Here is a 24,155-nt window from a genome sequence, read left to right as displayed (position 1 = left end):
ACCAGGGTGGGACTGAGGAGATACTGAGATTATCATAAGGCTCTTCCTTCCACAACTGAATCCAGTAACTCATACCTGTAGGAAATTTCTATTCCACAAAATATATATTAAAAGCCATATTAACTCTCAGATCTCCCCTCAGAATTCAAGATCCAGGACAACTCTGCCTTGAAGGGTAGTATTTTGTAATTTTCAAGGCAAAGACCACTCTTTGCTTTAGCTTTCCAGATTCTGTGAAAGATGTTTCTTAGCCTGGCTAGCTTTAGACAGCCCATCTCTCCTGTTTGTGCATAGAGACTAAAGACCTAACATTGTCCAATATTTAGCAGAAAGGAGCAAAGGGCAAATAGCTAAGCTGGGGTTAAGTTGAAAACTTTTCCCCCATAGGATTGTAACCACAGAAGAAATGGAAATGTGTTTAGGTTTCCAAAGAATGTTTGAAAATGTGTTTGCCTGTCAGTAGTCCCATTTCCCCACAGATATACATTAATTAGTAATCCATTAATGCGGTGGTAGAAGTTGAGGTGGGGTGGCTCTTGTTAAAAAAGAATCTATGAGTACAAAAATACAAATGAAAACAGCAGTCACATATCTGAGAATTATTCTCCTTTCTTGTGATGTTGAACCAGTTTTTGGTCTTGAGCTATCGTGTACCTATTTAAGTATATAGACATAATAGCTCTACACTTTTATACATACACAGAACATCATATAATCATAGCAATTTCTCAGTGTTGGAAGAAGAAAATATATAAGTCTTGAATCATGGATATCAGACATCTTTTCTTCCCTCTACCCAGTTAACTCCACTATTGAACCACATTTTCTGCTCTGTTTTCTCTCAGATGCAACACGGCATGTGGTATTTTGTACTCTGATTAAAAAGTTGATAACAGCAGCATCTGGACTGAATGGGGCAGGGAAAATGCAACTGGTGCAACCAGTTATGATGGGGAGTATTGTTCAGTGACCTAGCAAGGAAATGAACATAGAACAAAATCTGGCATAGGGAGGCAAATGAATTTGTTTGATTTGGCATGAATGTCTCTCCCCAGTGGTTCTCACCCAGTGTAATATAGTACAGCAGTGTCCTTGAAACCTTTCCAGTTCCACGATTGTTCATCATGTAAATTGTACATATATCACAATTGAGGGATCATACTTTGAGAGTGATATGTGCTGCATGAAAGTAGAACCAAGTACAACCTGCTTGATTAAGACATAATAAGCATAGCATGTCAGGCCACATCAAGGAAAGATTTTGTGTGTTCTGGAACATATGAGATTTTTGTCTTGTAGAGAAAATCATTGGTCTTAAACAATTTAAAGCTGAAGGGCAGTGAAATGAATACATAACTGTAGAAATTTTTATAAACTCAGTGAGATATTGAAATACTGCTGTGGGGATTGTTTTGTGTTTATTGCTCACTTGTTTAATGCTATTTTGAACTTTTTAATCCTTTCAAGTATGCTACCCCAAATGCTAGTGTGTCCATCCAGATGCAAAAGACTGCATACTGTATGATTCCCTACATCTGAAGTTCAAGAACAGGCAGAGCTAATCCATAGTGATAGAAGAATTTACAACACATTGTCACTAAGTGTGTGTGTACATGGAAATTACACACACACTTAGTGACAATGTGTTGTAAAAAGGCAAGGGAAACTTTTTGGGTGATGGGAATAATCTGTATCTTGCTTTAGTGGTGGTTACAGGGGTGAATATATTTGTCAAAACTTATCAAATTGAAAACTTAAAAATCTGTGCATTTTATTGTATATTAATTCTCTCTCAATAAAAACATACAAATGCAGAAAAAGAAGTATTTCCAGATAACAAGAAGACTGAGAGGCACTGCTGTTTGGGCTAATCCAAATTTCAGCTACTTCAGTTTGGGGCTATTGGTCATAGGTTTGTCAGGGATTCAATTAAAACCTTCCTTTACCTATAAAACTCACTTCAGAAAAGCTAAACAAAAGGGCAGCTTCCTTCATATTTTGTAGTGTAATTTTATGTTTTTAAGTGATGTATTTTCCAAAATCAGAGCTATTCAGTCCTCTTTTAAAAAAGATTTTTAAAAATATATAGCTAACATACAATATTATATTAGTTTCAGATGTACACCACAGTTATTCAACATTTATGTACCTAAAGAAATAATCACCATGATAAATCCAGCAACCATCTGACACTGTCCCATGCTATCACAATATTATTGACTATATTCTCTATGTTATACATTACATCCCCGTGACTTATTTGTTTTATACCTGAGAATTTGGACTTCTTATTCCTCTTCACCTCTCCCCCCTTTTTAATTTTTCAATTACAGTTGACATTCAATATTATTTTATATTAATTTCAGGTGTACAGCATAATATACAGCATTTACATAATTTAAGAGGTGATCCCTTTGACTAGTGTAGTACCCACCTGGCACTATAATAGTTGCTACCATATTACTAACTATATTTCTTATGCTTTACTTTATGTCCCTATGATTATTTTGTAACTACCACTTTGTACTTCTTAATCCATTCACGTTTTTCACCCTGCCCCCCAATCCCCCTCCCATCTATCACCCTGATAAATCTAGTACACATCTGACACCATACATAGTTATTACAATGTTATTGACAATGTTCCTTATGCTATACCCTACATCCCTGTGACTACTTTGTAACAACCAATTTGTACTTTTTGATCCCTTCCCCTTTTCAGCCACCTCCCCATCCCCCCTCCCATTTGGCAACCATCAAAATGTTCTCTGTATCTATGAGGTGTGTTTTTTTCTGTTGTGTTTACTTACTTATTTTGTTCTTTAGATTCTATACACTGGGGGTGACAAAAAAAGTATACACATTTTAAGAGATGTTATCTATGTATTACTTTTTGAAGTTGAATTGAATTACGGTAGCAATGCTCAAAAGATGGCATTAATCAAATGAATGCTAGTGTCACCATGTGACAGGCAGGACAGTCAAAGAAAATGGCAGAAGCAGGGTTGTTGTTTGAGGTGCACAAGACCATTTTGAAGTGGTACTTGAAATTCGAGAATGTTTTCCTGACTTAACACCCCTTGACTTCTACCTATGGGGGACCTTAAAGGATGCAATATACCATAGAAAACTGGTTACACTGGAAGTACTTTTGGAAGTAATTGAAACGGCTTGTGCAGCAAAACAGGTGGACACTTTGGTCAACATTGCTCAAGCAGTAGTTTGCAATAATCAGAAAAGTGTCTGGATGCTGATGGTAACCACTTTGAGCAACTCTTGTAGTTGCAGAAGTCAAATGTGACTTGTATTCATCTTTTGTTATTGATGTATATTATACAATTTTAATACATTTTTTCCCTTTCTTAAAATGTGTATACATTTTTTGGCACCCTCTGTATATAATTGAAATCACATTGCTTCTGTCTTTCTCTGTCTGACATACTCCAATCAGCACAGTACTCTTCAGGTCCATCCATGCCGCTGCAGATGGCAAGAACCCATTCCCTTCCATGGTAGACCAATATTCCATTGTATGTATGTACCAATTCCTCTTTGTTCATTCATCCATTGACAGACATCCAGTCTGCCTCCAAATCTTGAGCATTGTAAACAATTTTGTGATGAACATATAAATGCACACATACCCTTGGACTAGTACTTTGGGTTTCTTCACATAAATACCCAGAAGTGGGTTTACTAAGTCCCTCTTTGTCTCCTGTTATACCCTTTGTTTTAAATTCTATTTTGTCTGGTTTAATTAGTGCTATCACAACTTTTTTATTTGTTTGTTTCCTTTTTCATGAAATATCATTTCCACCCTTTTACTTTCAGTCTCTGTGTGTTTTTCAATCTGAAGTGAATCTCTTATAGGCAGCATTGGTAAGGATCTTTCTTTCTTATCCATTCAGCCACCCTATCATTTGATTGGAACATTTAATCCATTTACATTTAAAGTAATTGTTGCAGATATATAGTTATTGCCATTTTAATATTCACTATATATATATTTCTCATGTCAGAAAAGTCCCTCTAACATTCCTTTTAATACTGGTTTGGTGGTGATGAACTTCTTTAGGTTTTTATCTTCTTTATTTGTCCTTCGATTTTAAAGGATAGCCTTGCTGTGTGGAGTATTCTTGGTTGTAGGTCCTTGCTTTTAATCTCTTTGAATATGTTGTGCCAATCCCTTCTGGTCTGCATATTTTCAGTTGAGAAATCAGCTGACAGTATTATGGGAGCGCCCTTGTAGGTAACTAACTGCTCTTCTCTTGCTGCTTTTAAGATTCTTTCTTTGTCTTTAACATTTGGCATTTTAATTATGATGTGTCTCGGTGTGGGCCTCTTTGGGTTCATCTTATTTGAGACTCTTTGCACTTTCTGGGCTTGTGTATCTATTTCCTTCACTAAGGTGGGGAACTTTTCCATCATTATTTATTCAACTAGGTTTTCTATTCCTTGCTCTCTCTCTTCTCCTTCTGGTACTCTAACGTTGCAAATGTTAGTATGCTTGATGTCCCAGAGGCTCCTTAGACTATCCTCATTTTTTGGATTTTTTTTCCTGTTTTGATTGGGTGTTTTCTGCTACCTTAACTTCTAAATCACTGATTCAATCTTCTGATTCATCTAATCTACTTTTGAGTCACTCTAATGTATACTTTATTTCAGTTATTGTATTCTCCATTTCTGCCTTTCTTTTTCATGGTTTCTATCTCCATTTTTATGTTTCTTATCTCTTTGTTGAAGTTCTTACTGAGATCATTGAGCAACCTTATAACCAGTGTTTTGAACTCTGTGTCCAGTAGATTGCTTGTCTCCATTTTGTTTAGTTCTTTTCTGGAGCTTTGTTCTGTCCTTTTATTTGGGACATTTTTCTTTGTCTCCTCATTTTGGCTGCCTCCCTGTGTTTGTTTCTGTGTATTAGGTAGGGGTGTTATGTCTCCCAATCTTAGTATAATGGCCTTATGTAGTAGGTGTCTTGTGGGACCCAGTGGCACAGTCTTCCTTGGTCATGTAAACCAGGTGCCCCAAGTGTGTTCTATGTGTGGGTTGTGTATGCTTTCCTGTTGTTGTTGAACCTCGGTTGCTGTTTGCACATCAATGGGAGGAACTGATGCTTGTGCTTATTGGTTGTGATGGCAGGCTGAGTAGCTCTTTTGAAGGGGCTGACCCTACAGAGCTGGTTTCAGTTTATCAGGGCTCTGGTGTCTGCTCAGTCTGTCCTTTGGGTGTGTCATTGTTGGAGATGGCCAGGTGATGCTGTCTCTCAGTCCAAAGCTGGCCACCAGGTGTTTCAGCCCTGGGGCATCCTGGGAGGGGCTCCACTGCAGGCCAAGTTGAGCTATAGCCTGTGCCCTTCCCAGGGCTATCTGGCATGAGCCACAAAACAATCCACAGATGGCCACTACCTATGCTGGGATTGGAGTTACCTTGAGAGGCCAAGCCACAAACTGAGGCTGGCTGCTGCTAATGCCAGGATTGGGGCTGCTCAGCAAGAGACATGGTACACACTGAAGCCAGATGATGCTTGTTTGGGTTTTGTGAACCTTTGAGAGATTTTAGGAAAGTCTTCAGCATGAGACAAGACAGGCCATTTGGATAGAAAAACCACTGGAACTGGCTTGGGTGGGTTTGCAACTTGGGTGGGTGGGGTCTCAGAGAATCACCAGGGCCAGGAGGACAAATGCTATTAACTAGGTTGATGGAGAATCAGATATGCCAGCTACCTGTGTCTGCATGCTGGTAGGTGAGAGGGCTCAACAAAGAAACACTGGATTCTATCAGCACTTCTGTCTGAGAGTAAGCTGTACCTTCAGTCCTTGCTCTGTAGCCAGACAACTCAGTTCCTCCCCATATGTCCCTGGTGTTTTTTAGGCTGCTGCCCCAGAGCTGGAGCTCAGAGCAAGTAAATCAGGCAACAAGTAAGTCTGTGCATGGACCCTTTAAGAGGAGTGCGTGGGACTGCAGCTGCCCTCCATCTCACCCAACCACAATCTCTGCTTTTTCTCACAGGCAGGTATTGTGGGACTTCTCTCCCCAGCACTGCAAACCTGGGTTGGTGAGGCTTGTGAGAGGCTGGGACCCCTTGCTCCTTTGGGACCTCTGCAGCTGAGATAGCCATTCCAATTTTTTTTCTTTTTTTCTTTTTTTAAATTTTATTTTATTAAATTTATTGGGGTGACAATTGTTAGTAAAATTACATAGATTTCAGGTGTACAATTCTGTATTACATCATCTATAAATCCCATTGTGTGTTCATCACCCAGAGTCAGTTCTCCTTCCATCACCATATATTCGATCTCCCTTACCCTCATCTCCCACCCCCTACCCCCCACCCCCCTTACCCTCTGGCAACCACTAAACTATTATCTGTGTCTATAAGTTTCTGTTTCTCATGGATGGATCTTGAGAGAGTAATGCTGAGCGAAATAAGTCAGACAGAAAAAGCAGAGAACCATGTGATTTCACTGATATGTGGTATATAAGCCATTCCAATTTTTAATGGTCACACACGGGTGTGGGACTAGTCCCTTCTGTGTCTCTGTCCCTCCTGCCAGTCTTGAGGTGGCTTCTTCTGTATGTACTTAGTTGTAAGGCTTCTCTTCAGGGAGATTTCAGGCAATTCTCAATGATAGTTGTTCTGTAGTTTAGTTCTAATTTTCATGTGTTCATGTTAATAAGCAAGTACAATGGTCACCTACTCAGCCATTTTTACTGTAATATCAGAGCTATTCCGTCTTCAATGTCACCATGTGAAATTCATTCCATCTACAAAACATTTATTCTGGTGCTTCTCAGCAGGGATATGGTGCCCTCAAGATCTTTTGAGTCTCTTCCACCAGAAGGTCTACCTGAGGGCTGTGCCTACGTTTAATTTATTGCTGCATCCCTAGCACCCAACACTGGGACTGGCTCACAAGTCGAGGAGCTATGCTAAAGTTTGTTAAATAAAGTGATCATTATAAAAAAGGAAACTGGTATGCTTTCTTTTTTTGTTGTTTGTTTGTTTTAATTTTTATTGGGAATATTGGGGAACAGTGTGTTTCTCCAGGGCCCATCAACTCCAAGTCATTGTCCTTCAATCTAGTTGTGGAGGGTGCAGCTCAGCTCCAAGTCCAGTTGCTATTTTCAATATGTGGTTGCAGGGGGTGCAGCCCACTATCCCATGAGGGAATTGAACCGGTAACCTTGTTGTTGAGAGCTCATGTTTTAATCAACTGAGCCATTGGTTGCCCCGGAAACTGGTATGTTTAATTAATTAATTAATTAATTCAGGGAATGGTCTCTTCTTTCTAGGAGCTCACAGAAAAAAACATCTGGGTAGGTTACTACTTACATGGTCTAGTTGGTATAGCTCTTAATAGCCTACATCTTATCCAATATATTGCTTTTATTACCCTATTGCTCACCCCTCCAACCTGATCTGGTCCTCTCTACCACTAGGAAAATTAAATTAGACAACACAGATGGGGATACCATTTTTTCCAGAAGGAATCTATGCCAGTATCCTATTAACTCCTTTAGTCCCTTTCCATTATTATACCAGTATGAGTTAGCATTAAAATTTAGTTGGCTGTTACATGGAGATCAGACAGTATGAACTACAGGAAATGAAAATAATTCTGGACTTATGCATTTTCATTCAGTGACTTAGGGTGGTATGGTATTAAGCTATTGGGCTAGAGACATTAGGCCAAGGGAAGAATTGAGCTTCTTAGGGTGGTGGTGGGTTAGACGATATTAAAGACAGACTTCAAAGATATTGTAGCTCAGGATCCCTTTTTGAATGTTTGCAAGAGGCAAATTTAGGACAAAGAAAATACTTATTACCTCAAAAGATGTGGCTCTTCTGCTGTACATATAGATTTTAAGAAGGCTCTATGCCATGGATAAAGACTCACACTGAGTTAATGAGGGCCATTTAAATGCTTAAAAAACCTCACACATCTCTAATGTGGTTAACAGGTTTCAGGTTGAAGGAAAAAACCAGGTCTTTCTCATCTATATTTCCCAGTACACAAAGCTCTGAATACAATAAATACTGATAATCTAGCTGGGTTGGTAAATATAGAAGTGTTTTCTAATGGTAAGAAATGTTTGTTAAAAAGTAAGTTTGTCGATCACTGGAGCAGCCTCTCTAAGGAAACCTAGGACCTTGAAGGATAATTTGCTCTTTAAGGCTGTGATGAACTTATCTTCCACATGAGTGTCACAGCTCACAGCTCCATAAAACCTGCAATAACTGCTGTTTTATGACTTAAAACTGGTCATAACACAAAAGATTGATTGGGGTTCCTGTTCTACAAGGAGAGAAGAGAGCACTTTCAAATATATGGCGTCCTAATAGATTTCTCATGAGATGAGCAAAAAAGGCTTCTTCAAGATTCATGCAACCAAATGTGGTCAATACCCAAGTCTGTAAATAACATACCCAGTCTTTAAAGCTTAACTGTGACCCTTGTGAGTTTTTGGTGTCCTTATTAGAACTAATAATGTGTTAGTGAGATGAAATATGATATTACAAAAAAAATTAGATAAAAATCTTTTAGGGAAAAAAAATTGCCCCCCACTGTGCAGTCTTCCATTTTCTTATTCCCCTTCCCATGCCCCACTCAGTTCAAGAAAATTTCTTTTAAATCAGCTTGATATTTGTAAGGCAAGCATAATCTGTTGATAGTTTTATGTAACTAATAAAGAAAATTTAAAAAAATAAACAAACTCTGGAACTTTCTGTATTCTGAAATACATTAACAACAACAAAAAAGCCTTGTGTGGGAAATGTTAAATGCTACGGGAAATGTTAAATATTGCTTTGTCAGAGGGTGCTAGAAATATGATAGGAAGAATGACTTTCATATATCTAAATGGCATTCAAAAGAACAAAAATCAGGGGCTATTTATATAGCTGGATTTTATAATTCAGGTAATATGTCCTATAATTAATTGTGACATTTGTGAGGAGAAATCAGAATAGGGTTGATCAAAACACAATCCCTTGAAAAAACCGGCAAAAGGACTCCAAACTGATCCCTCACCTATCAATCTGGTCTCTCCAAGGGGACTCCTCTCCAGCTAAATGCTGAATTTAATTTTGTACCTACATCACATTTCTTTGGGGAGATTTCGTACTTTAATTATATTTTTATGTATCACAGAACTGTAAACATAAATTATCTTTTCGTTTTCTTTATCTTTAAAGGAGAGCTTAGAAAATAATAATGATTAAAGTTGCATGTGATTCTTCTTTGTGTTTTTTCATTGCTTGTGTGGAGGTAACAATAGCTTTCTGTATTTGTGGCTGAGGAACCCTCTGGCCATACCTCCAGGCCATCTCAGGAAGACTGGAAAGTCTAAAAGCCACTCAACAGAGCTATCTATTTTGCCTACAGAGATGTTGTTTATTTTGACATTTTTATTTTTCTTCCTAAAATGCTTTTAATTGAACATTCATTTCTGTGTTGTATAATTTTTGCTTAGCTGCAGCATTGGCTGGAGGAAAATAATCAGAAATATATAGTTTAATTTTTTTAAATATTTTAACTGGAACTTTGTGGCACAGATACAGAAAAATCTTTTCAACCCAAATATTGAAGTCATTGGTAGTGTATAACATAAGCAAAGTTAATAATCTAACAGAACTGTCTGGGCATTTCTTTGCATATCAATACCTCATGGAGTGAAAACCATGTGGTTTTTAAAAAACATTTTAAAACCAAGTGGTCTTTTAAAATTTTCCTATTATATCATATCAGCAGTTGTTTCTCCTACATATGTACAGAGCTACTTGCTGGAAAGCTGTGTTACTCAAAAACTAACCTCTTTCCAGCCTGCATCTTGCTTATAAAGCATGCCAACAGTGTTTAATGCAATGATCACATCTGCCAAGGAGGATTATAAATTTTACCTGTGATGCCCTGTAATTAGTAACCCTCAAATGGTTCCAGTTGCTATTTTCCAGAGCATTTGCCTTGGTAACATCTTATAGGAAGTAAACTCAGAACCAATAGTATTTAGGTGCTAAGGACACTGTATGTAGTGAAATAGGAGGATTTTCTCCTAATCTAAAAATCCCTCTTTTCTTGTTGCTTTCACCAAGTTTACCATAGGGCCTTACATCCAGAGACCAGTATGGAATGTGCTTGTTGAGGAAACATTTGGTTGTTAACTTTACTTCAGAGCAAAATTCACCCATGAATTGTATGAAAAGTAAATACGTCTGTATTCTGTGTGTTAAGGTGATTTTAGAATGAACGTGAGTCTGTAACTGGAGACTGCACAGGGGGAAGTTGAACTTTTGCTTGCAAAGGTGCTTTGCTATATGGTTGGCTTGTGAGTACATCTGCAAATGCTGGCATGCTGGGTTGTGTTGGAAGATCAGAATTCATTATGTGCTGAGACCTATGGTGCAGTATGAAAAATGCAGGCTTTGAAAAAAATCATTTCACTAGTTTGAGAATCAGTGCACTCTTTCCTGGATTAATTTTGGTGAATTTCCAGTGAAAATTCATCATCTCATAAATGGTTATCTACTAAAACTGAACTTAAATCAGACCCTTACCTCATTCTGTTAAAAAAGTCTACATGGTTTAAATATTAAAATGTGAAATAAAACTATAAACTAGAAAATACCCACATAGGTGTTTATTGTATTTATATATAATTGTAGTAACAACATCTGTCTAAGCATAATAGCAAAAGCATAAAACTGGGAAGGAAAATAGTGAATCAATGCTACAAAAACAAACATATTAAACTCCCTTTGTAGGTTAAAAATCCATAATATACAAAAATTAAAGAAAAACCAGAGAAATGGGGAAATGTAGAAGATATTAAATATAATTGGTCTACTTAGTTCTACAAGTTCATTTTCAAAAGATGAAAACATAAATAGAAAATGGAGAAAGAAAATGAAAAGTAATTAACAAAGGAAGGAACAAAAATGGTCAATAAATAAATGAAGAAGTCCCAAATCATTACCATCTGTTTTTGGAAGGTACCATTGGATCATGCCCAAGAGCTGATTTGCCTTCCTAATCATGCTCTCTTTCCACCAATGTTAAAACTAACATTTCTGTCCCCTGAAAAATAAAATCAGCTCTTGAAACATTGTTGAATCCACTGCATATGATGTAAAAACCTTAAAAACAACAGGAAGGGAAAAAAGACTAAAAGACAATGAAGGAGAGAGATGTAAGATAATGGAGTAGATAAACACTGTGCCTGCTTCCTTCACATTAAACATTACAAATTACAACTAAAATTACACATTAAAATTACAACTAAGTTATAGAATAATCAACCTGGAGAACCATCTGAAGCCTAGCAGAACAGAAGTTTTATAACTAAGGATATAAAGAAGAAGCCACATCAAGACTGGTAGGAGGGGCAGAGACGTGAAACTGGCTGGCCCCCCACCTAAGTGGTGGTTGAGAATCAGGAGGGATATCTCATCCACAGAGGTTCCCCATGGAGAAGCGAGGGACCCCAGTCCACCACCAGGCTCCCCAGCCCAGAGTACTGGTGCCAGGAAGAGTTCTTACAACATCTGGCTGTGAAAAACAGTCAGGATTCTGACCATCTGGGTGGGATGGAAGGTTGCGGGAAACCCAGATATCCTCTTAAAGGGCCCATGTACAGACTCATTCACTCACTCATAGGCACTCACCCTGGGCTCCGGCAGAGGGACGATGACTCAGGGTGCATCAGAGGCATACAGAGGCAGACTGAGGTGTGTGGCTTTGGAGCAAGGACGGGAAGACAGTTGCTATTTTCCCTCTGTTGGGTATTTCTCCCATGCAGCTAGCAGGCGGGTGCCATATTTCCTGTGCTGAGCCCTCCCCTGTCAGGGTCAAATCTGAAACTGAATTGGTCTGGTGTGCTCCACTGGCACCCTACCCATCTAACTCCCCCAATGCTTGAGGCACTTTTTCGGGGAACAGCCAGCCCAGCCTGCATTGCACTCTTTCTTGCAAAACTATCAGAGTCTGCAGGCCACAGGCAGGCGGCAACTGGACTTTGTGTGTTCTGAGACTTTTGCTAAGTAGCTCCAGACTCAGCATTGGCACTAAACCAGAATCTACATTAACCTGGTGACCACAACTTGTCCCACTCTAGTGACTCCCTGAGACCATGCGTCACTAAACTTGCATACTGCACGAGGCTATATCAGTGGCAGAACCCTAAGGGAACAGGCAGATGACAACAGGCCTTAGGTGTCCTGGCTCTTTGCAGAACTACCCCAGGCCCAGGAATGGTGGCAGACATCCTCGGTTCGCAGTTTGGACTCTCCCACATGACTCCAGGTTTAGCACAGGCAGCAAACAACTGTGAATCACTTTGTAGCCTTTACCAGGTACTACCTGGCTGGTCACAGGCAATGGGTGACCTGGGTCTGCACCAGAGCCCCTCAGAAGAAGTCTCAGAGTCAACATTTTTGGAGGTTGGCTTTGGACCACAGCAAAGCACCACTAAATTAGCCCCCACAAAGAGTACAAACAAAGGGTGGTCTCAACAGACACCAGAGCACATGGGGACTAATCCCACTCAGAAGGTTAAGCCCAGTCACAGCAGCCCCAAAGTTGGGTAGACATAGTCAAACCCCATAGCTAATCTGCCTGAGGGTCAATCCCACTCACATGCCAATTACAATCAAGTCTCAACTATAACAGGAAGGCACGCACAAGCTACACAAGGGACCCTCCTGGAGCACCCAGAGGAGGTGACCAGGAAGACTTGCAAGGGCCCCACAAGTCATCTACTACAAAAGGCCACCTGGTTGAGACCGGTAGAAATAGCAGATCTACATGCTGTGGTTTGTTTCTAATGAACAGAATTAAACACAGGTAACCAAAATGATGAAACAAAGAAGTGCAATGAAAGAACAGGTGAAAACTCCAGAAAAAGAACTAAACAAAATGGAAGAAAGTAATCTACCAGAGACAGAGTTCAAAACCATCGTTATAAGGATGCTCAAGAAACTTAGTGAGAAATTCAACAAAGGGATAGCAAGCATAAAAAAAGATATTGTAATCACAAAGAAAGAACCAGTCAGAAGTGAAGAATAAAGTAACTGAAATGAAGAATGCAATAGAAGGAATCAGCAGCAGACTAGATGAAGCAGAGGACTGATTCAGTGTTTTGGAAGACAAGGTAACAGAAACACCCAATCAGAACAGCAAAAAAAAAAAAAAAAATGAGGATAGTTTAAGAGACTTCTGGGACAAGATGAAGCATAACAACATTCATATCATAGGGGTACTAGAAGCAGAAGAGAGAAAGCAAGGGACTGAGGACTTATTTGAAGGAATAATGATTGAACACTTCCCTAACCCGGTGAAGGAAATAGACATAGAAGTCCAGGAATCACAGAGAGTCCCAAACAAGATGAATCCACACAGGCCCACACCAGGACACATTGTACTTAAAATGGAAAGGTTAAAGACAAAGAGAAAATCCTAAAAATAATAAGAAAAAGGCAACTAGTAACTTACAAGGGAGCTCCCGTATGACTATCAGCTGATTTTTCAACAGAAATTTTGCAGGCCAAAAGTGATTGGCACGGAATATTTAACATGATGAAAAGCAAGGACCTAAAATCAAGGGTACTCTACCCAGCAAAGCTATCATTTAAAATTGAAGAACAGATAAAGTGCTTCCCAGACAAGAAAAAGCTGAAGGAGTTCATCACCACCAAACCAGTCTTACAAGGAATGCTAGAGGGACTTCTTTAAGACAGAAAAAAAAAAATTATGAATAATAAAATGTCAATAGCTATATATCTATCAACAATTACTTTAAATGTAAATAAATTAAATGTTCCAATCAAAAGACATAGATAGTGTGGCTGAATGGATAAGAAAGGAAAATCCTTACATATGCTGCCTACAGGAAACTCACTTCAGATTGAATGACACACACAAACGGAAAGTAAAGGGATGGACAAAGATATTTCATGAAAATAGAAATGAAACAAATAAAAACACTAGGGCAGCAATACTTATACCAGACAAAATAGTCTTTGAAACGAAAGTTATAACAAGAGACAAAGAAGATCCCAGTAATTCCACTTCTGGGTATTTGTCCAAATAAACCCAAAACGCTACATTGAGGGCACATGTGCATTCATACGGTCATTGCAGTATTGTTTACAATGGCCAAGATGTGAAGGCAGCCTTGGTGTCCATCAATGGAAGAATGGATAAAAAGGAGGTGGTACATATGAGTATATACAATGGAATATTGCTCAACCATGGAAGGGAAAGTGTTCTTGCCATATAAGGCAGCATGGGTGGACCTATAGGGTATTGTCCTGAGTGGAGTGTCAGACAGAGAAAGACAGATGCAATATGATTTCACTTATATGTGGAATCTAAACAACAAAATAACAGAAACAAACTCATAGATACAGAGAACATTTTGATGGTTGCCAGATAGGAGAGTGGTTGGGGTTGTGGGTGAGAAAAGGGGAAGGGATTAAGAAGTACAAACTGTCCATCACCATAGTTGGTGATGGAAAGAGAACTAACTCTGGGTGGTGAACACACAATGTGATATATAGATTATGTTTTACAGAATTGTACACCTGAAACCTATGTAACTTTACTAACAATTGTCACCCTACTAAACTTTAATATAATTAATTAATTAATTAAAAAGAAGTACAAACTGGATGTTACAGAGTAGTTATGGGGCTGTAGGGTGTAGCATAACGAACACAGTCAATAATATTGTGTCAGATGGGTACTAGATCTGTTGGGGTGATAGACAGGAGAGGGTTGGAGGCAGGGTGAAAAAGCTGAAGGGATTAAGAAGCACAAATTGGTAGTTACAAAATAGTCATGGGGATGTAAAGTAAAGCATAGGGAACATAATTCCATGTTTCCCTGAAAATAAGACCTAGCCAGACAATCAGCTCTAATGTGTCTTTTGGAGCAAAAATTAATATAAGACATTATATTATATTATGTTATGTTATGTTATGTTATGTTATGTTATGTTATATTATATTATATTATACCCGGTGTTGTATTATAGTAAAATAAGACCGGGTCTTATATTAATTTTTGCTCCAAAAGACGCATTAGAGCTGATTGTCTAGGTAAGTCTTATTTTCAGGGAAACACAGTAATAACTATGTATAGTGCCAAGCAGGTACTAGTCAGGGGGATCACTTCTTAAACTATATAAATATCTAACCACTATGCTGTACACCTGAAATTAATATAAAATTATATTGAATGTCAGGAATAAAATAACATAAAAAAGACAATAAATAAATAAATAAATAAATAAATAAATAAATATTTACCCTCATAAATAATCAAATAGATACAAATTAAATCCATCCATCACACTGGCAAATTAAAAAAAAAAGATAATATACTTGTGTTGAAAAGGTTTGAGGAAACTGAACTTTCTTTTTTTTTTTTTTTTTTTTTTTTTTTTTTTTTTTTATTAATTAGTTTCAGGTGCACAAGACAAAGCAAAACTTAGACATTTATCATTTTTATCCCTCACACTGTGTGAACCCCCCTCCCCCCATCCACTATCCCTCTGTACGTTCCCAAAACCTCTCACCTTCCCCTTATCCCCACCCCCCCGCCCCTCTAGCAACCCTCTGTTTTTTCCTCCATGTTTCCAAAACTGTTTCTGATTAGTTCATTCACTTATTCTTTTCTTTAGATTCCGCATATAAGTGAGATCATATGGTATTTGTCTTTCTCTTTCTGACTTATTTCACTTAACATAATGTTCTCTAGGTCCATCCATGTTGTTGCAAATGGTAAGATTTCTTTCTTCTTTATGGCTGCGTAATACTCCATTGTATAAATGTACCACAGTTTCTTAATCCAGTCATCTACTGATGGGCATTTCGGTTGTTTCCAGGTCTTGGCTATTGTATATAGTGCTGCAATAAACATAGGAGTGCATAAAGATTTTTGAATTGGAGTTTTGGATTTCTCCGGATAGATACCTAGGAGTGGGATTGCTGGATCATAAGGTAGTTCCATTTTCAGATTTTTGAGATATCTCCAAACTGTTTTCCATAGTGGCTGCACCAATCTGCATTCCCACCAACAGTGCACCAGCGTTCCCTTTTCTCCGCAACCACGCCAGCACTTGTTGTTTGTTGATTTATTGATGATAGCCATCCTGACTGGGGTGAGGTGGTATCTCATTGTGGTTTTTATTTGCATTTCTCTAATGGTTAGTGAGGTTGAACATTTCTTCATATGTCTGTTTGCCATCTGTGTGTCCTTTTTAGAAAAATGTCTCTTCATGTCCTCTGCCCACTTTTTAATTGGGTTGTTTGTTTTTTTGGAGTTGAGTTGAGTGAGTTTTTTATAAATTTGTGATATTAACCCCTTATCAGATATATCATTGGCAAATATCTTTTCCCAATCAGTAGGATCCCTTTTTGTTTTATTGATGGTTTCCTTTGCTGTGAAAAAGCTTTTTAGTTTGATGTAATCCCACATGTTTATTTTTCCTCTTACTTCCCTCGCACGAGGGGATATATCAGTAAAAATCTTACTCCGGGTAATGTCTGTGAAGTTTCTTCCTATATTTTCTTCTAGGAATTTTATGGTTTCAGATCTTACATTTAAATCTTTAAGCCATTTTGAATTTATTTTTGTATGTGGTGTAAGGAGGTGATCCAGCTTCATCTTTTTGCATGTGTCTGTCCAAGTTTCCCAGCACCATTTATTGAATAGACTGTCTTTACCCCACCGTACATTCTTGCTTCCATTGTCATAGATTAAGTGGCCATATAGGCATGGATTTATTTCTGGACTCTCTATTCTGTTCCATTGATCTATGGGTCTGTTTTTATGCCAGTACCATGCTGTTTTGATTACTGTAGCCTTGTAGTATAATTTGAAGTCAGGTATTGTTATACCTCCCACTTTGTTCTTATTTCTCAAGATTGTTGAAGATATCCGGGGTCTTTTGTTATCCCATATAAATTTTAGGATTATATGTTCTATTTCTGTGAAAAATGTCGTTGGTAGTTTGATAGGAATTGCGTTGAATATATATATTGCCTTAGGCAGTATGGACATTTTAACTATATTAATTCTTCCTATCCATGAACATGGTATGTGTTTCCATCTATTTGTATCTTCTTTCATTTCTTTCTTCAGTGTTTTATAATTTTCTGAGTACAGATCTTTTACTTCTTTGGTTAAATTTATTCCCAGGTATTTTATAGTCTTTGGAGCAATTGTAAACGGAATTGCTTTTTTAATTTCTCCTTCTGATGTTTTATTATTGGTATATACAAATGCAACTGATTTCTGAATATTAATTTTGTATCCTGCTACTTTACTAAATTCATCTATCAGCTCTAATAGTTTCTTGGTGGAGTCTTTAGGGTTCTCTAAATATAGTATCATATCATCTGCATATAATGACAGTTTTACTTCCTCCTTACCGATTTGGATGCCTTTTATTTCTTTTTCTTGTCTGATTGCTGTGGCTAGAACTTCCAGCACTATGTTGAATAGAAGTGGAGAAAGTGGGCAGCCTTGCCTTGTTCCTGATTTTAAGGGGAATGGTTTTAGTTTTTCCCCATTGAGTATGATGTTAGCTGTGGGTCTATCATATATGGCCTTTATTATGTTGAGATATGATCCCTCTATTCCCACTTTCTTAAGGGTTTTTATCATGAATGGCTGCTGAATTTTATCAAATGCTTTTTCTGCGTCAATTGATAAGATCATATGATTTTTATTTTTCATTTTGTTAATGTGGTGTATCACATTAATTGATTTGCGGATGTTGAACCACCCTTGCATGCCAGGGATGAATCCCACTTGGTCATGGTGTATAATCTTTTTAATATATTGCTGAATTCTGTTTGCTAGTATTTTGTTGAGGATTTTTGCATCTATGTTCATTAGCGATATCGGCCTGTAGTTTTCTTTTTTTGTGGTGTCTTTGTCTGATTTTGGGATCAGGGTGATAGTGGCTTCGTAAAAAGTGTTTGGGAGTCTTCCCTCCCTCTGGATTTTTTGGAAGAGTTTGAGGAGAATAGGTGACAATTCTTTTTGGAACGCTCTGTAAAATTCACCTGTAAAGCCATCTGGTCCAGGGCTTTTGTTTGTTGGGAGATTGTTGATTACTGATTCAATTTCCTTGGTGGTAATCAGTCTATTCAGGTTTTCTGTCTCCTCTTGAGTTAGCCTTGGGAGGTTGTATGCATCTAGGAAATTGTCCATTTCTTCCAGGTTGTCAAATTTGTTGGCATACAGTTGCTCATAGAAATTTCTTAGGATTTTTTGTATCTCTGCGGTGTCTGTTGTCACTTCTCCTCTTTCATTACTGATTTTATTAATTTGGGTCCTCTCTCTCTTTTTTTTAATGAGTCTGGCTAAAGGTTTGTCAATTTTGTTTATCTTCTCTAAGAACCAACTCTTGGATTCATTGATCTTTTGTATTGTTTTTCTGGTTTCTATTTCATTTATTTCCGCTCTGATCTTTATTATCTCCTTCCTTGTACTCCCTTTGGGCTTATTTTGTTGTTCTTTTTCCAGATCCCTTAAGTGTGAAGATAAACTGTTGATTAGTGATGTTTCTTGTTTCTTTAGGTAGGCCTGCAGTGCTATGAACTTCCCTCTTAGGACTGCTTTCGCGGCATCCCATAGATTTTGGGTCGTTGTATTTTCATTTTCGTTTGTCTCGAGATATCTTTTGATTTCTTCCTTGATCTCCTGTTTGACCCATTCATTGTTTAGTAACATATTATTCAGCCTCCATGAATTTGTGTGTCTTCCAGTCTTTTTCCTGTAGTTCATTTCTAATTTCATAGCACTGTGGTCAGAGAAGACAATTGGTATGATTTCAATTTTCTTAAATTTATCCAGACTTGCTTTGTGGCCTAACATATGGTCTATCTTGGAGAATGTTCCATGTGCGCTTGAGAAGAACGTGTATTCTGCAGCATTGGGGTGAAATGCTCTGAAAATATCAATTAAATCCAAGTGGTCCAATGTGTCATTTAAGGCTGTTGTTTCCGTATTGATTTTCTGTCTGGAAGACCTGTCCCTTGTTGTCAGAGGTGTGTTGAAGTCCCCTACTATGATAGTGTTACTGTTGATCTCCATCTTTATGTCAGTCAATATCTGTTTTATATATTTAGGTGCTCCTATGTTGGGTGCATAGATGTTTACTAGAGTTATATCCTCTTGTCGAATTGATCCCTTTATTATTATATAGTGTCCATCTTTGTCTTTTAATATTTTCTTCATTTTAAAGTCTATTTTGTCAGAGATAAGTATTGCAACTCCAGCTTTTTTCTCATTTCCATTTGCATGGAATATCTTACTCCAACCCTTCACTTTTAGCCTGTGTGTGTCTTTTGATCTGAGGTGAGTCTCTTGTATACAGCATATACAAGGGTCTTGCTTTCTTATCCATTCAGCCACCCTATGTCTCTTGATTGGAGCATTTAAACCATTTACATTTAAAGTGATTATTGATAAGTACATAGTTATTGCCATTTTTAAATTTGTGGATAAATTGTTTTCGTCTTTCTTCTATTTACAGAAGTCCTTTTAGTATTTCTTGCAATGCTGGCTTGGTGGTAATGAATTCCTTTAGCTTATTCTTTTCTGGGAAGCTCTTTATCTCCCCATCAATTTTAAGTGATAGCCTTGCTGGATAAAGCAACCTAGGTTGTAGGCCTTTGTTTTCCATCACTTTGAGTATCTCCTGCCACTCCCTCCTGGCCTTCAATGTTTCTGCAGAAAAGTCATTTGATAGTCTTATGGGAGTTCCCTTGTATGTAACCCTCTGTCTTTCTCTTGCTGCTTTTAGGATTCTCTCTTTGTCTTTAATCTTTGCCATTTTAGCTATAATGTGTCTTGGAGTGGACCTGTTTGGGTTTATCCTGGTTGGAACTCTCTGCACTTCCTGGACTTGTATGTTGGTTTCCTTCATCAGGTTAGGGAAATTTTCAGACATTATTACTTCAAATATGTTCTCAATCCCTTGTTTCTTCTCTTCACCTTCTGGTATTCCTATGATGCGCATGTTGTTGCGCTTGATGTTATCCCATAGGTCTCTTAAACCATCTTCATTGTTTTTTATTCTTTTTTCTTTCTGTTGTTCTGTTTGGGTGATCTCTGCTAACTTGTCTTCTAAGTCGCTGATTCGATCCTCTGCTTCATCTAACCTGCTGTTAATTCCTTCAAGTGAGTTCTTTATTTCGGTAACTGTGTTCTTTAGTTCTAACTGGTTGTTCGTTATGATTTCTACATCCTTCTTGATGTCCTCTCTAAGTTCCTTAAACATTCTTATCATCAGTATTCTGAACTCTGTCTCTGACAGTTTGGTTACCTCTGCTTCATTTAGTTCCATTTCTGAAGGTTTCTTCTGTTCTTTTATTTGGGATATGTTTCTTTGTTTCCTCATTCTGGTTGACTCTCTGTGTTTGCTTCGATGTATTAGATAGGTGCCCTGGAGTTCTTAGTTCTTGCTGGATTAGTATATAATAAATGTCCTTTATATTTGACTTGCACTACTTCGTTCTTCTCCCCTGCGTGTGCTCTAAAAGTGACTCTTGTGTTGTGTATATTGTCCTGTTAAAGAAGATCCTTAATTGCTTTTCGCTTGTGAGTAGGTGGAGTTAACTCCTAGGCTGACTAGTTGTAAGACTTGGCTTTGCCCACGCAGGGTATTCTGCTGCGTGAGGATTGACCGCTTAGATGTGGTTTGCCCTTTGGCCTCTATGTGCCTGTAAAGAATCCCCTCTGAGTGTGTCACTTGTAGGTCAAACCCGGTAGTACTCTGGCTTGGTCTGGAGTTGGCCGCTGGGTATGTTGAATCTTGTGCCTCTTAAGCTGGGCACTGGTAGGGCAATTACAGAACAAAGCAAATCACCAAGCACAACAATAACAACAAGGAAAAAGTCAAATACATTCACATGTAAAAAAACAATCGACAACCCCCACTCGACATAGGCAAAGATGTCAAAAATATAAAGACAAATCAACACCGAACAAAAACAAACAAACAAACAAAAAACAAACAAACAAAAAACAAACAAACAAACAAAAAACACAGCGCCAGTTGTGGCTTAAGCCCACCAAGTAATCTCCAAGTTGTTCTCTGCTGTAGCACAGAATCCCCACTCGACACAGGCAAAGATGTCAAAAATATAAAGACAAATCAACACAGAACAAAAACAAACAAACAAACAAAAAACAAACAAACAAAAAACAAACAAACAAACAAAAAACACAGCGCCAGTTGTGGCTTAAGCCCACCAAGTGATCTCCAAGTTGTTCTCTGCTGTAGCACAGAATCCCCACTCGACACAGGCAAAGATGTCAAAAATATAAAGACAAATCAAAACAGAAAGAAAAGAAAGAAAAAGAAAAAAAAAAAAAAAAAAAAAAAAAAAACAGCGCCAGTTGTGGCTTAAGCCCACCAAGTAATCCCCTGCGTATTGTGCAGGTAGAGCCGGTCACCTGATGCCCAGAGTGACTCTGAGGCTGCAGCTTTAGATGCGTGGGGCTGAGGGGTCTGGACAGTAGGTTTTACAAAGTCAGTGCAGTTTCTGCCCTTGCCGGCACATATGCACACCGAGAATAGCACCACCAGCCCTGTGTCCAGCTCTCCTGAGTCTTAGGGCACCTCTTCCCTGTGTGTGTGTGTGGCCGGCAGGGAATTCCTCAGCTGCTGAAAGCTGAGTGCTGTATATACCACTTACTGCTGATCCCTGGGAGTGCCTCCGCCGATGTAATTGCCACGCCCTAGGCAGGCCAGAAAGGGTGGGGGCTGGGGATGGAAAGAGGGGTCTTCTCTTTCCCAGCCCAGCTGTGTCACACCCCACCCACAGGCCAGAAACGGTGGTATCTGGGGGTGGATGAGTCTTCTGTCTCCTAGTCCAGGGCAGACCACACTCTTCTCAGCCTCTTCCCTGGACCAAAGCCAGCGGCCAGTCTTCCCTTAGCCCAAACCCCAAGGCTCCTCTGTAATCTGACACTGCTCTTCAGATCAGGAGCCAGTTTAAGTCTCTGGAAGGGTGGGGGTAGGATTGGAAGAGCGGGGGGAGGGGCCCAGGTATGGAGTTTAATAGTCTCAAATGCTAGAAATCCTCCCTCTGCGGGAGGGAGAGGTCTGCTGTGGGACGCAAAGTAGAGTCCGGCACTTGGCTTTTGTGTTCTCTCTTTTGTCCTGGGAACCCCTGCGTCTCTGCAGCTGGGGATGTGTTTACCCCGCTCTAGGCTGGCTAGAAAGGGTGGGGGCTGGGGATGGAAGGAGGGGTCTTCTCTTTCCCAGCCCCGCTGTCTTAACACTCTTCCCGCAGGCCAGAAAAGGTGGTGGCTGGGGGCGGAAGATTCCCAGCTCCTAGCCTCCTCCCTGGGCCCGCCTGTCTTCCCGGAGCCGGGGCTCCAAGGCGCCTCTGTAATCTGCCGCTGCTCCTTAGTGCAGGGGCTAGATCAAGTCTCTAGAAAGGCGGGGGCAGGGTCAGAAGAGCGGGGGAAGGTGCCCAGGCACGGAGTCTGTGTTCCTTGTCCGGCCCAAGGACCAACTGAGGTTATTAGCTGAAGTTAATGCTGGATATGCTGCCCCTGCAGCGGGAGAGGTCCGCTGTGGGATGCAGGGCAAAACGCCCACCTCGTGGCTTCCGGGCTCTCCTCCGTCCTGGGATATCCTGCGTATCTGTAGCCGTGGGTGTGGGCTGGAATTTCACAGGCACAGGTGCGGAGCAGATTTCCACAACCCGAGGGTGGGGGCCGAATTTCTACCGCCACAGGTGTGGACCGCGATCCCAACCCGCGTCCCCACCGCCACCGCAGGTGCGGCGCGTCTCCGCTCCGCTCCCTTCCTTCTTCCCCTGCTCGCCCAATTTTTCCCCACCTGCAAGAAATCCCTGCGCGAGTCTCTTCGCTGTTCTGCGTGATGAGCAGAGAGTCCTTTGATGGGTTATAAGCTTCCCGTTTCTGATAAGATCCGACGGAGAACTCAAAAAGTGCGCCCCGCTGCCGCCATTGCTATGACGTCACTCGAAACTGAACTTTCATGTATTGCGGTCAGAATGTAAATAGGTACTGAATCTTCTTATGGGATAACATGACAATATATACTTAAATTCACAAAACATGCAATTCCATTTGTAGGAAGTTACCTTAAGGAAATAATTAGAGAGGGGTGGAAAGCAGTGATTATAAAAATGTTCACTGCACCACTGCTTTTCATGGTGGTAATTTATAATAAAAAGACAGTAGAAGATTGGTTAAATAAATTATGCATCCTCATATGTTAAGCTATTATGTAGTCATATATAATCATGTTGTAAGAAAATATTTATTGACTTGGAAAAGCAACTGCAACATGTGCTGTTTTTTAAAAAAAATAAAATACCATATTTAAAAAATAAAATACCACAGTTAAAAATTATGCATATGTAGTTATACATACATATATAGATACATATCTATATATATCTATATCTCTATCTATCTATCTATCATCTATCTATCTATCTATCTATCTATCTATCTATCTATCTATCTATCTGGAGAGAGAGAGAGAATGAGACACACACATAAGCAGAATCATAGACAAAGACATAGGACTAGAAGTAAATACTCAAAAACTATTATCTTGTGGTGATGAGATTACATGCATTTTTTTTCTTTCCTTTAAGATGTATTACTTTTGAAATTAGAGATTAGAAACAATAAAGTTACCTAGGTAAAGAGATAAATACTATAAAAAGACACATCAGCCCAGTTCACGGGGAAGTATTGTCTATGACCAGCTTTCAGCACAATAGGCCAAGATTGACTTTGAAGTCCCACTGCTGTTTTTGTGCATCCTTACTTCTTTAAGTCGTCATGTCCTACAAATTTTCCATGTCTTCAGTGTTCTCATTCACTCATCTATTCACTCATTCACTCAACAGACATTTATTCCATTCATAACCATGTGCCAGGATCAGTACTTGTCCCTGACTAACACTCCGTACTGTAAACATTTTCTAGTTGTTTCTTACTTATCTTACTTATCAGTCTTGGGGGCATTTTCTCAGACCCTGTTAGGTGACTGACTAGGATATCTTTTTAACAAGTTCTCTCTGTATTAAATAGGTAATACTAATATGAAACTAGAACTTTGAGGAGGACTTTAAATGCCTTAACACAAAG

Source organism: Rhinolophus sinicus, chromosome 18, assembly GCF_057876585.1.
Source record: "Rhinolophus sinicus isolate RSI-liver-muscle chromosome 18, RSI-T2T, whole genome shotgun sequence".
Lineage (NCBI taxonomy): Eukaryota > Metazoa > Chordata > Mammalia > Chiroptera > Rhinolophidae > Rhinolophus > Rhinolophus sinicus.
This window is presented reverse-complemented; position numbering follows the sequence as displayed.